Source organism: Carcharhinus amblyrhynchos, unplaced genomic scaffold, assembly GCF_965287045.1.
Source record: "Carcharhinus amblyrhynchos unplaced genomic scaffold, sCarAmb.v2.hapA chromosome_109, whole genome shotgun sequence".
Classification (NCBI taxonomy): Eukaryota; Metazoa; Chordata; class Chondrichthyes; order Carcharhiniformes; family Carcharhinidae; genus Carcharhinus; species Carcharhinus amblyrhynchos.
In genome coordinates this window covers 321861-335860 of record NW_027649849.1, presented here as the reverse complement: position 1 = coordinate 335860, position 14000 = coordinate 321861, and positions in this window count along the sequence as shown.

The following is a 14000-nucleotide window of genomic DNA, read 5'->3' as shown; positions in this document are numbered from 1 at the left end:
GACACAGATAAACTGAGACTCTGAGACACTGAGACACAGAGAACCAGAGACTCTGAGACACTGAGACAAAGTGACACAGACAGACTGAGTAACAGAGACACTGAGACACTGAGACACAGAGACACAAAGACACTGACACTCTGAGACACAGAGACACTGAGACACAGAGACACTGAAGATCTGAGGCACTGAGACACAGAGACACAGATACACAGAGACTATGTTACACTGAGACACTGTGACATAGACACACTGAGATTCTGAGACTCTGACACACCGAGAAACAAAGACACAGAGACACAGAGGCACAGAGACATTGAGACTCTGAGACACTGAGACACAGAGACACTGAGACACAGAGACACAGGGACACTGAGACTCTTGGCACTGAGACAGTGAGACTGAAACACTGAGACAAAGGGACACAGAGACACTGAGACTCTGAGACTCTGAGACACTGAGACACAGAGGCACAGAGACACAGAGACATTGCGACTCTGAGACACAGAGACACTGTGACACTGAGACACAGAGACATTGAGACTCTGAGACACTGAGGCACCGAGACACTGAGACACAGAGACACTGAGACACTGAGACACAGAGACACTGAGACTCAGGGACACAGAGAGATAGAGTCACTGAGACTCTGAGACACTGAGACACAGAGACACTGAGATTCTGAGTCACTGAGACAATGAGACACTGAGACACTGAGACACAGAGACACTGAGACACTGAGAAACAGAAACACAGAGAAACTGAGGCTCTGATACACTGAGACACATTGACACTGAGACTCTGATACACTGAGACACTGAAATACTGAGACTCTGAGACACTGAAAAACTGAGACACAGAGGCACATAGGCAGTGAGACACTGAGACACAGCGACACTGAGATGCAGAGACATAGAGACACTAAGACTCTGAGACACTGAGACACTGAGACATAGGGAGACTGAGAAACAGAGACACAGAGACACTGAGACTCTTAGACACTGAGACACAGAGAATCTGTTATGCTGAGACACTGAGACACTGGGACACAGAGACACAGAAACACTGAGACTCTGAGACACTGAGCCACTGACACCCAGAGACCCTGAGACACCGAGACAAAGTGACACAGAGAGACTGAGTAACAGAGACACAGAGACACTGAGACACTGAGACACTGAGACTCGGAGACACTGTGACATAGAGACACAGAGACACTGGGACACAGAGACACTGAGACACAGAGACACAGAGACACAGAGACTCTGAGGCACTGAGACCCTGAGACACTGAGACACAGAGACACTGAGACACAGAGACACTGAGACACAGAGACATTGAGACTGTGAGACACAGAGACACAGAGACACAGAGATACCGAGATTCTGAGACGCTGAGACGATGAGACACTGAGACACAGAGACACAGAGACATTGAGACTCTGAGACACAGAGACACAGAGACACTGAGACACAGAGACGTTGAGACTCTGAGACGCTGAGACACTGAGACACTGAGACACAGAGACACAGAGACGCTGAGACACTGAGATATTGAGACTCTGAGACACTGAGATACAGAGACACTGAGACGCAGAGACACTGAGGTTCTGAGGCACTGAGACACAGAGACGCAGAGACACAGAGACACAGAGACGATGTGACAATGAGACACTGTGACACAGAGACACTGAGATTCTGAGACTCAGAGGCACAGAGACACAGGGACACAGAGGCAGAGAGATATTGAGACTCTGAGACACTGAGACACAGAGACACTGAGAATCTGAGGCACAGAGACACAGAGATACTGAGACTCGAGACACTGAGACAGTGAGACTCTGAGACACTGAGACACAGAGACACTGAGACTCTGAGACACTGAGACACAAAGGCACGGAGACACAGAGACATTGCGACTCTGAGACACGGAGACACAGAGACAATGAGACACAGAGACACAGAGACATTGCGACTCTGAGACACTGAGACAGATAGACACAGAGACTCTGAGACACTGAGTCGCAGAGACACAAAGAGATAGAAGCACTGAGACTCTGTGACAATGAGACACAGAGACACTGAGATTCTGAGTCACTGAGACAATGAGATACTGAGACACAGAGACACACAGTCACTGAGACATTGAGACACATAGACACAGAGAAACTGAGGCACTGAGACACAGAGACACAGAGACACTGAGACTCTGATACACTGACACACTGAGACACAGAACCACGGAGACACTAAGACTCAGAGAGACAGAGACACTGAAACTATGAGACACAGATACTGGGGTACTGAGACACAGAGACACTGAGACTCTGAGACACTGAGACACAGAGACTCTGAGACACAGAGGCACATAGGCACTGAGACTCTGATACACTGAGACACTGAAACACGGAGATGCAGAGACATAGAGACACTGAGACTCGGAGACACTGAGACACAGCAACACTGAGACTCGGAGACACTGAGACACAGAGACACTGGGACACAGAGACACAGAGACATTGAGACTCTGAGACACTGAGACACAGAGGCACAGAGACATTGCAACTCTGAGACACGGAGACACTGTGACACTGAGACACAGAGATACTGAGACTCTGAGACACGGAGACACAGAGGCACAGAGACAGAGACATTGCGACTCTGAGTCACGGAGGCACTGTGACACTGAGACACAGAGACATTGAGACTCTGAGACTCTGAGACACTGAGACACAGAGGCACAGAGACACAGAGACATTGTGACTCAGAGACACGGAGACACTGTGACACTGAGACACAGAGACATTGAGACTCTGAGACACTGAGGCACTGAGACTCAGAGACACAGAGACACTGAGACACAGAGACAGAGAGGCACAGAGACTCTGAGACACTGAGACTCAGAGACACAGAGAGATAGAGTCACTGAGACTCTGAGACACTGAGACACAGAGACACTGAGATTCTGAGTCATTGAGGCACTGATACACTGAGATACAGAGACACTGGGACACAGAGTCACTGAGACACTGAGACACAGAGACATTGAGACTCTGAGACACTGAGACACAGAGACACAGAGACACAGAGACTCTGAGGCACTGAGACACAGAGACACTGAGACACAGAGACATAGAGACACTGAGCCTCTGAGGCACTGAGACACAGAGACACTGAGACACAGAGACATAGAGACACTGAGACATTGAGACTCTGAGACACTGAGACACAGTGACACAGAGACATTGCGACTCTGAGACACGCAGACACTGTGACATTGAGACACAGAGACATTGAGACTCTGAGACACTGAGGCACTGAGACACAGAGACACTGAGGCTCTGAGGCACTGAGACACAGAGACGCAGAGACACAGAGACACAGAGACGATGTGACACTGAGACACTGAGACACAGAGACATTGAAACTCTGAGACACTGAGACACTGAGACACAGAGACAGAGAGGCACAGAGACTCTGAGACACTGAGACACAGAGACACTGAGACACTGAGAAACAGAAACACAGAGAAACTGAGACACAGAGACACGGAGACACAGAGACACTGAGACTGATACACTGAGACACTGAAATACTGAGACGCAGAGACACTGAGTCACTGAGACTCTGAGACACTGAGACACTGAGAAACAGAGACTCTGAAACACTGAAAAACTGAGACACAGAGGCACATAGGCAGTGAGACACTGAGACACAGCGACACTGAGATGCAGAGACATAGAGACACTAAGACTCTGAGACACTGAGACACTGAGACATAGGGAGACTGAGAAACAGAGACACAGAGACACTGAGACTCTTAGACACTGAGACACAGAGAATCTGTTATGCTGAGACACTGAGACACTGGGACACAGAGACACAGAAACACTGAGACTCTGAGACACTGAGCCACTGACACCCAGAGACCCTGAGACACCGAGACAAAGTGACACAGAGAGACTGAGTAACAGAGACACAGAGACACTGAGACACTGAGACACTGAGACTCGGAGACACTGTGACATAGAGACACAGAGACACTGGGACACAGAGACACTGAGACACAGAGACACAGAGACACAGAGACTCTGAGGCACTGAGACCCTGAGACACTGAGACACAGAGACACTGAGACACAGAGACACTGAGACACAGAGACATTGAGACTGTGAGACACAGAGACACAGAGACACAGAGATACCGAGATTCTGAGACGCTGAGACGATGAGACACTGAGACACAGAGACACAGAGACATTGAGACTCTGAGACACAGAGACACAGAGACACTGAGACACAGAGACGTTGAGACTCTGAGACGCTGAGACACTGAGACACTGAGACACAGAGACGCTGAGACACTGAGATATTGAGACTCTGAGACACTGAGATACAGAGACACTGAGACGCAGAGACACTGAGGTTCTGAGGCACTGAGACACAGAGACGCAGAGACACAGAGACACAGAGACGATGTGACAATGAGACACTGTGACACAGAGACACTGAGATTCTGAGACTCAGAGGCACAGAGACACAGGGACACAGAGGCAGAGAGATATTGAGACTCTGAGACACTGAGACACAGAGACACTGAGAATCTGAGGCACAGAGACACAGAGATACTGAGACTCGAGACACTGAGACAGTGAGACTCTGAGACACTGAGACACAGAGACACTGAGACTCTGAGACACTGAGACACAAAGGCACGGAGACACAGAGACATTGCGACTCTGAGACACGGAGACACAGAGACAATGAGACACAGAGACACAGAGACATTGCGACTCTGAGACACTGAGACAGATAGACACAGAGACTCTGAGACACTGAGTCGCAGAGACACAAAGAGATAGAAGCACTGAGACTCTGTGACAATGAGACACAGAGACACTGAGATTCTGAGTCACTGAGACAATGAGATACTGAGACACAGAGACACACAGTCACTGAGACATTGAGACACATAGACACAGAGAAACTGAGGCACTGAGACACAGAGACACAGAGACACTGAGACTCTGATACACTGACACACTGAGACACAGAACCACGGAGACACTAAGACTCAGAGAGACAGAGACACTGAAACTATGAGACACAGATACTGGGGTACTGAGACACAGAGACACTGAGACTCTGAGACACTGAGACACAGAGACTCTGAGACACAGAGGCACATAGGCACTGAGACTCTGATACACTGAGACACTGAAACACGGAGATGCAGAGACATAGAGACACTGAGACTCGGAGACACTGAGACACAGCAACACTGAGACTCGGAGACACTGAGACACAGAGACACTGGGACACAGAGACACAGAGACATTGAGACTCTGAGACACTGAGACACAGAGGCACAGAGACATTGCAACTCTGAGACACGGAGACACTGTGACACTGAGACACAGAGATACTGAGACTCTGAGACACGGAGACACAGAGGCACAGAGACAGAGACATTGCGACTCTGAGTCACGGAGGCACTGTGACACTGAGACACAGAGACATTGAGACTCTGAGACTCTGAGACACTGAGACACAGAGGCACAGAGACACAGAGACATTGTGACTCAGAGACACGGAGACACTGTGACACTGAGACACAGAGACATTGAGACTCTGAGACACTGAGGCACTGAGACTCAGAGACACAGAGACACTGAGACACAGAGACAGAGAGGCACAGAGACTCTGAGACACTGAGACTCAGAGACACAGAGAGATAGAGTCACTGAGACTCTGAGACACTGAGACACAGAGACACTGAGATTCTGAGTCATTGAGGCACTGATACACTGAGATACAGAGACACTGGGACACAGAGTCACTGAGACACTGAGACACAGAGACATTGAGACTCTGAGACACTGAGACACAGAGACACAGAGACACAGAGACTCTGAGGCACTGAGACACAGAGACACTGAGACACAGAGACATAGAGACACTGAGCCTCTGAGGCACTGAGACACAGAGACACTGAGACACAGAGACATAGAGACACTGAGACATTGAGACTCTGAGACACTGAGACACAGTGACACAGAGACATTGCGACTCTGAGACACGCAGACACTGTGACATTGAGACACAGAGACATTGAGACTCTGAGACACTGAGGCACTGAGACACAGAGACACTGAGGCTCTGAGGCACTGAGACACAGAGACGCAGAGACACAGAGACACAGAGACGATGTGACACTGAGACACTGAGACACAGAGACATTGAAACTCTGAGACACTGAGACACTGAGACACAGAGACAGAGAGGCACAGAGACTCTGAGACACTGAGACACAGAGACACTGAGACACTGAGAAACAGAAACACAGAGAAACTGAGACACAGAGACACGGAGACACAGAGACACTGAGACTGATACACTGAGACACTGAAATACTGAGACGCAGAGACACTGAGTCACTGAGACTCTGAGACACTGAGACACTGAGAAACAGAGACTCTGAAACACTGAAAAACTGAGACACAGAGGCACATAGGCAATGAGACTCTGATACACTGAGACACTGAGACACAGGGACACTGAGATGCAGAGACATAGAGACACTGAGACACTGAGACATAGGGAGACTGAGAAACAAAGACAAGGAGACACTGAGACTCTTAGACACTGAGACACTGAGACACAGAGAATCTGTTATGCTGAGACACTGAGACACTGGGACACAGAGACACAGAAACACTGAGACTCTGAGACACTGAGCCACTGAGACCCAGAGACCCTGAGACACTGAGACAAAGTGACACAGAGAGACTGAGTAACAGAGACACAGAGACACTGAGACACAGAGAAACTGAGACACAGAGACACAGAGACTCTGAGGCACTGAGACCCTGAGTCACAGACACACTGAGACACTGAGAGACTGAGATTCTGAGACATTGAGACTCTGAGAAACAGAGACACAGAGACTCTGAGACAGTGAGCCACTGAGACACAGAGACACTGAGACGCAAAGACACTGAGACACTGAGACATAGAGACACTGAGACACTGAGACGCAGACACAGAGACACTGAGACACTGAGGCAATGAAAAACTGAGACACAGAGACACAGAGACATTGAGAAACAGAGACACAGAGACACTTACACTCTGAGACACCAAGACAATGAGACACTGAGACACTGAGAAACAGAGACACAGAGACATTGAGACTCTGAGACGCTGAGATACTGAGACACAGAGACGCTGAGATGCTGAGACACAGAGACACTGAGATACAGAGACACTGAGACACAGAAACACTGAGGCTCTGAGGCACTGAGACACAGAGACGCAGAGACACAGAGACACAGAGACGATGTGACAATGAGACACTGTGACACAGAGACACTGAGATTCTGAGACTCTGAGACACAGAGACACAGAGACACTGAGACTCCGAGGCACAGAGACACAGAGATACTGAGGCTCTAGACACGGAGACAGTGTGACTCTGAGACAAAGAGACACTGAGACTCTGTGACACTGAGACACTGAGACTCTGAGACACTGAGACACTGAGACACAAAGGCACAGAGACACAGAGACATTGCGACTCTGAGATACTGAGACACTGAGACAGAGAGACACAGAGACTGTGAGACACTGAGTTGCAGGGACACAAAGAGATAGAGGCACTGAGACTCTGTGACAATGAGACACAGAGACACAGAGACACTGAGTCTCTGAGGCACTGACTCTCAGATACACTGAGACACTGAGACCCTGAGACACAGTGACACAGAGACACTGATAAACAGAGACACTGAGACACTGATACTCTGAGACACTGAGCCACTGAGACCCAGAGACCCTGAGACACTGAGACAAAGTGACACAGAGAGACACAGAGTAACAGAGACACAGAGACACTGAGACACAGAGACACTGAGACTCGGAACACTTAGATACAGAGACACTGGGACACAGAGACACAGAGACACTGAGGCACTGAGACACTGAGACACAGAGACACTGAGACAAAGTGACACAGAGAGACTGAGTAACAGAGACACACAGACACTGAGACTCTGAGACACGGAGGCACTGAGACACAGAGACACTGGGACACAGAGACACAGAGACTCTGAGACACAGAGACACAGAGAAACTGAGACACAGAGACGCAGAGACTCTGAAACACTGAGATACTGAGACAGTGAGGCACAGAGGCACTGAGACTCTGAGGCACTGAGATACTGAGACACTGAGACACAGAGACTCAGAGTCTCTGAAATACTGAGATACTGAGACACTGAGACACAAAGACACAGAGACTCTGAGAGACTGAGGCACAGAGACACTGAGACACAGAGACACCGAGACTCTGAGACACTGAGATGCTGAGACACTGAGACACAGATACACAGAGACATTGAGTTTCAGGGACAGTGAGACACGGAGATACAGAGACATTGTTACTCTGAGGCACTGAGACACAGATACACAGAGACATTGAGTTTCAGGGACAGTGAGACACGGAGATACAGAGACATTGTTACTCTGAGGCACTGAGACACTGAGGACACAGAGACACTGCGACACTGAGACACTGAGAAACACAGAGACAGAAACACAGAGACACCGAGACCCAGAGAGACTGAAACTCTGAGACTCTGTGACACTGAGACACTGAGACACAGTGACACTGAGACACAGAGCCACGGAGTCACTGAGACTCAGACAGACAGAGACAAAGAAACTACGAGACACAGATACTGAGACACTGAGACACAGAGACACTGAGACTCTGAGACACTGAGACACAGAGACACAGAGACCCTGAGACACAGAGACACTGAGTCTCTGAGGCACAGAGACACAGAGACGTTGAGACTCTGAGACACAGAGACACTGAGACTCTGAGACTTAGAGGCAGTGAGACACAGAGACACTGGGACACAGAGACACCGAGACTCTGAGATGCTGAGACACTGAGACACAGAGACACAGAGACATTGAGACTCTGAGACACTGAGACACCGAGACGCTGAGACGCTGAGACACTGAGACATTGAGACTCTGAGACACAGAGACACAGAGACACAGAGACACTGAGACACAGAGACACCGAGACTCTGAGACGCTGGGACGCTGAGTCACAGAGACATTGAGACTCTGAGACACTGAGATACAGAGACACTGGGACACTGAGACATTGAGACACTGAGACACCGAGACTCTGAGATGCTGGGACGCTGAGACACCGAGGCACAGAGACACAGAGACATTGAGACTCTGAGACACTGAGATACAGAGACACTGGGACACTGAGACACAAAGACACAGAGACACTGATGCTCTGAGGCACTGAGACACAGAGACGCAGAGACACAGAGACACAGAGGCAATGTGACACTGAGACACTGTGACACAGAGACACTGAGATTCTGAGACTCTGAGACACAGAGACATGAGACACAGAGGCACAGAGACATTGAGACTCTGAGACACTGAGACACTGAGACACAGAGATACAGAGACTCTGAGACACTGAGACAGAGAGATACTGAGACATTGAGGCACAGAGACAATGAGACTCTGAGGCACTGAGACATTGAGACACAGAGAAACGAAGACACAGAGACGTTGAGACTCTGAGACACTGAGACACAGAGACACTGAGACACAGAGGCACCGAGACACTGAGACACTGAGACACTGAGACACAGACACATTGAGACTCTGAGACACTGAGATACATAGACACTGAGACACAGAGACACTGAGGCTCTGAGGTACTGAGACACAGTGACGCAGAGACACAGAGACACAGAGATGATGTGACACTGAGAGACTGTGACACAGTGACACTGAGACTCAGAGACTCTGAGACACAGAGGCACAGAGACACTGAGACTCTGAGACACAGAGACACAGAGATACTGAGACTCTAGACTCTGAGACACTGAGACTCTGAGACATTGAGACACGGAGACACAGAGACTCTCTGTAGAAGCACTGAGACTCTGTGACAATGAGACACTGAGACACAGAGACAATGAGATTCTGTGTCACTGAGACAATGAAACACTGAGACTCAGAGACACACAGTCACCGAGACACTGAGACACAGAGACACAGGGAAACTGAGACACTGAGACACTGAGACACTGAGCACTCAGACACTGAGACTCTGAGACACTGAGACACTGAGACACAGAGACACAGAAACACTGAGACACAGAGACACTGAGACACAGAGACACTGAGACTCTGATAGACAGAGACACAGAGACACAGAGACACTGAGACATTGCGACTCTGAGACACGGAGACACTGTGACATTGAGACACAGAGACATTGAGACTCTGAGACACTGAGGCACTGAGACACTGAGACACAGAGACACTGAGACACAGAGACACTGAGACACTGAGACATTGAAACTCTGAGACACTGAGACACTGAGACACACAGACAGAGAGGCACAGAGAGTCTGAGACACTGAGACTCAGAGACACAGTGAGATAGAGTCACTGAGACTCTGAGACACAGAGACACTGAGACACAGAGACACAGAGACACTGAGACTGATACACTGAGACACTGAAACACGGAGATGCAGAGACATAGAGACACTGAGACTCCGAGACACTGAGACACAGCAACACTGAGACTCGGAGACACTGAGACACAGAGACACTGGGACACAGAGACACAGAGACATTGAGACTCTGAGACACTGAGACACAGAGGCACAGAGACACAGAGACATTGCGTCTCTGAGTCACGGAGACACTGTGACACTGAGGCACACAAACATTGAGAGTCTGAGACTCTGAGACACTGAGACACTGAGACACAGAGGCACAGTGACACAGAGACATTGCGACTCTGAGACACGGAGACACTGTGACACTGAGACACAGAGACATTGAGACTCTGAGTCACTGAGGCACTGAGACACAGAGACACAGAGACAGAGAGACACAGAGACTCTGAGACACTGAGACACAGAGACACTGAGATTCTGAGTCACTGAGGCACTGAGACACTGAGACACAGAGACACTGAGACACAGAGACACTGAGACACAGAGACATTGAGACACAGAGACATTGAGACTCTGATACACTGAGACACTGAGACACTGAGACATTGCGACTCTGGGACACGGAGACACTGTGACACGGACACACAGAGACATTGAGACTCTGAGACACTGAGACACAGAGGCACAGAGACACAGAGACATTGCGACTCTGAGACACGGAGACACTGTGACATTGAGACACAGAGACATTGAGACTCTGAGACACTGAGGCACTGAGACACTGAGACACAGAGACACTGAGACACAGAGACACTGAGGCACTGAGACATTGAAACTCTGAGACACTGAGACACTGAGACACACAGACAGAGAGGCACAGAGACTCTGAGACACTGAGACTCAGAGACACAGTGAGATAGAGTCACTGAGACTCTGAGACACAGAGACACTGAGACACAGAGACACAGAGACACTGAGACTGATACACTGAGACACTGAAACACGGAGATGCAGAGACATAGAGACACTGAGACTCCGAGACACTGAGACACAGCAACACTGAGACTCGGAGACACTGAGACACAGAGACACTGGGACACAGAGACACAGAGACATTGAGACTCTGAGACACTGGGACACAGAGACACAGAGACATTGAGACTCTGAGACACTGAGACACAGAGGCACAGAGACACAGAGACATTGCGTCTCTGAGTCACGGAGACACTGTGACACTGAGGCACACAAACATTGAGAGTCTGAGACTCTGAGACACTGAGACACTGAGACACAGAGGCACAGTGACACAGAGACATTGCGACTCTGAGACACGGAGACACTGTGACACTGAGACACAGAGACATTGAGACTCTGAGTCACTGAGGCACTGAGACACAGAGACACTGAGACAGAGAGGCACAGAGACTCTGAGACACTGAGACACAGAGACACTGAGATTCTGAGTCACTGAGGCACTGACACACTGAGACACAGAGACACTGAGACACAGAGACACTGAGACATTGAGACATTGAGACACAGAGACATTGAGACTCTGAAACACTGAGACACTGAGACACTGAGACACTGAGACATTGCGACTCTGGGACACGGAGACACTGTGACACGGACACACAGAGACATTGAGACTCTGAGACACTGAGACACAGAGGCACAGAGACACAGAGACATTGCGACTCTGAGACACGGAGACACTGTGACATTGAGACACAGAGACATTGAGACTCTGAGACACTGAGGCACTGAGACACTGAGACACAGAGACACTGAGACACAGAGACACACAGACAGAGAGGCACAGAGACTCTGAGACACTGAGACTCAGAGACACAGTGAGATAGAGTCACTGAGACTCTGAGACACAGAGACACTGAGACACAGAGACACAGAGACACTGAGACTGATACACTGAGACACTGAAATACTGAGACGCAGAGACACAGAGTCACTGAGACTCTGAGACACTGAGACACTGAGAAACAGAGACTCTGAGACACTGAAAAACTGAGACACAGAGGCACATAGGCAATGAGACTCTGACACACTGAGACACTGAGACACAGGGACACTGAGATGCAGAGACATAGAGACACTGAGACTCTCAGACACTGAGACATAGGGAGACTGAGAAACAAAGACACAGACACACTGAGACTCTTAGACACTGAGACACTGAGACACAGAGAATCTGTTATGCTGAGACAGTGAGACACTGGGACACAGAGACACAGAAACACTGAGACTCTGAGACACTGAGCCACTGAGACCCAGAGACACTGAGATACTGAGACAAAGTGACACAGAGAGACTGAGTAACAGAGACACAGAGACACTGAGACACAGAGACACAGAGACTCTGAGGCGCTGAGACCCTGAGACACTGGGACATAGAGGCACTGAGACTCTGAAACACTGAGACACAGAGACACTGAGACACTGAGACACTGAGACAAAGTGACACAGAGTGACTGAGTAACAGAGACACAGAGACACTGAGACTCTGAGACACGGATGCACTGAGACACAGAGACACTGGGACGCAGAGACACAGAGACTCTGAGATACTGAGACACAGAGACACAGAGAAACTGAGACACAGAGACACAGAGACTCTGAAACACTGAGATACTGAGACAGTGAGGCACAGAGACACTGAGACTCTGAGGCACTGCGTCACTGAGACACTGAGACACAGAGACACTGAGGCTCTGAGGCACTGAGACACAGAGACGCAGAGACACAGAGACACAGAGACGATGTGACAATGAGACACTGTGACACAGAGACACTGAGATTCTGAGACTCTGAGACACAGAGACACAGAGACACTGAGACTCTGAGGCACAGAGACACAGAGATACTGAGGCTCTAGACACGGAGACAGTGTGACTCTGAGACAAAGAGACACTGAGACTCTGAGACACTGAGACACAAAGGCACAGAGACATTGCGACTCTGAGATACTGAGACACTGAGACACTGAGACAGAGAGACACAGAGACTGTGAGACACTGAGTTGCAGGGACACAAAGAGATAGAGGCACTGAGACTCTGTGACAATGAGACACAGAGACACAGAGACACTGAGTCTCTGAGGCACTGACTCTCAGATACACTGAGACACTGAGACCCTGAGACACAGTGACACAGAGACACTGATAAACAGAGACACTGAGACACTGATACTCTGAGACACTGAGCCACTGAGACCCAGAGACCCTGAGACACTGAGACAAAGTGACACAGAGAGACACAGAGTAACAGAGACACAGAGACACTGAGACACAGAGACACTGAGACTCGGAACACTGAGATACAGAGACACTGGGACACAGAGACACAGAGACACTGAGGCACTGAGACCCTGAGACACTGAGACACAGAGACACTGAGACAAAGTGACACAGAGAGACTGAGTAACAGAGACACACAGACACTGAGACTCTGAGACACGGAGGCACTGA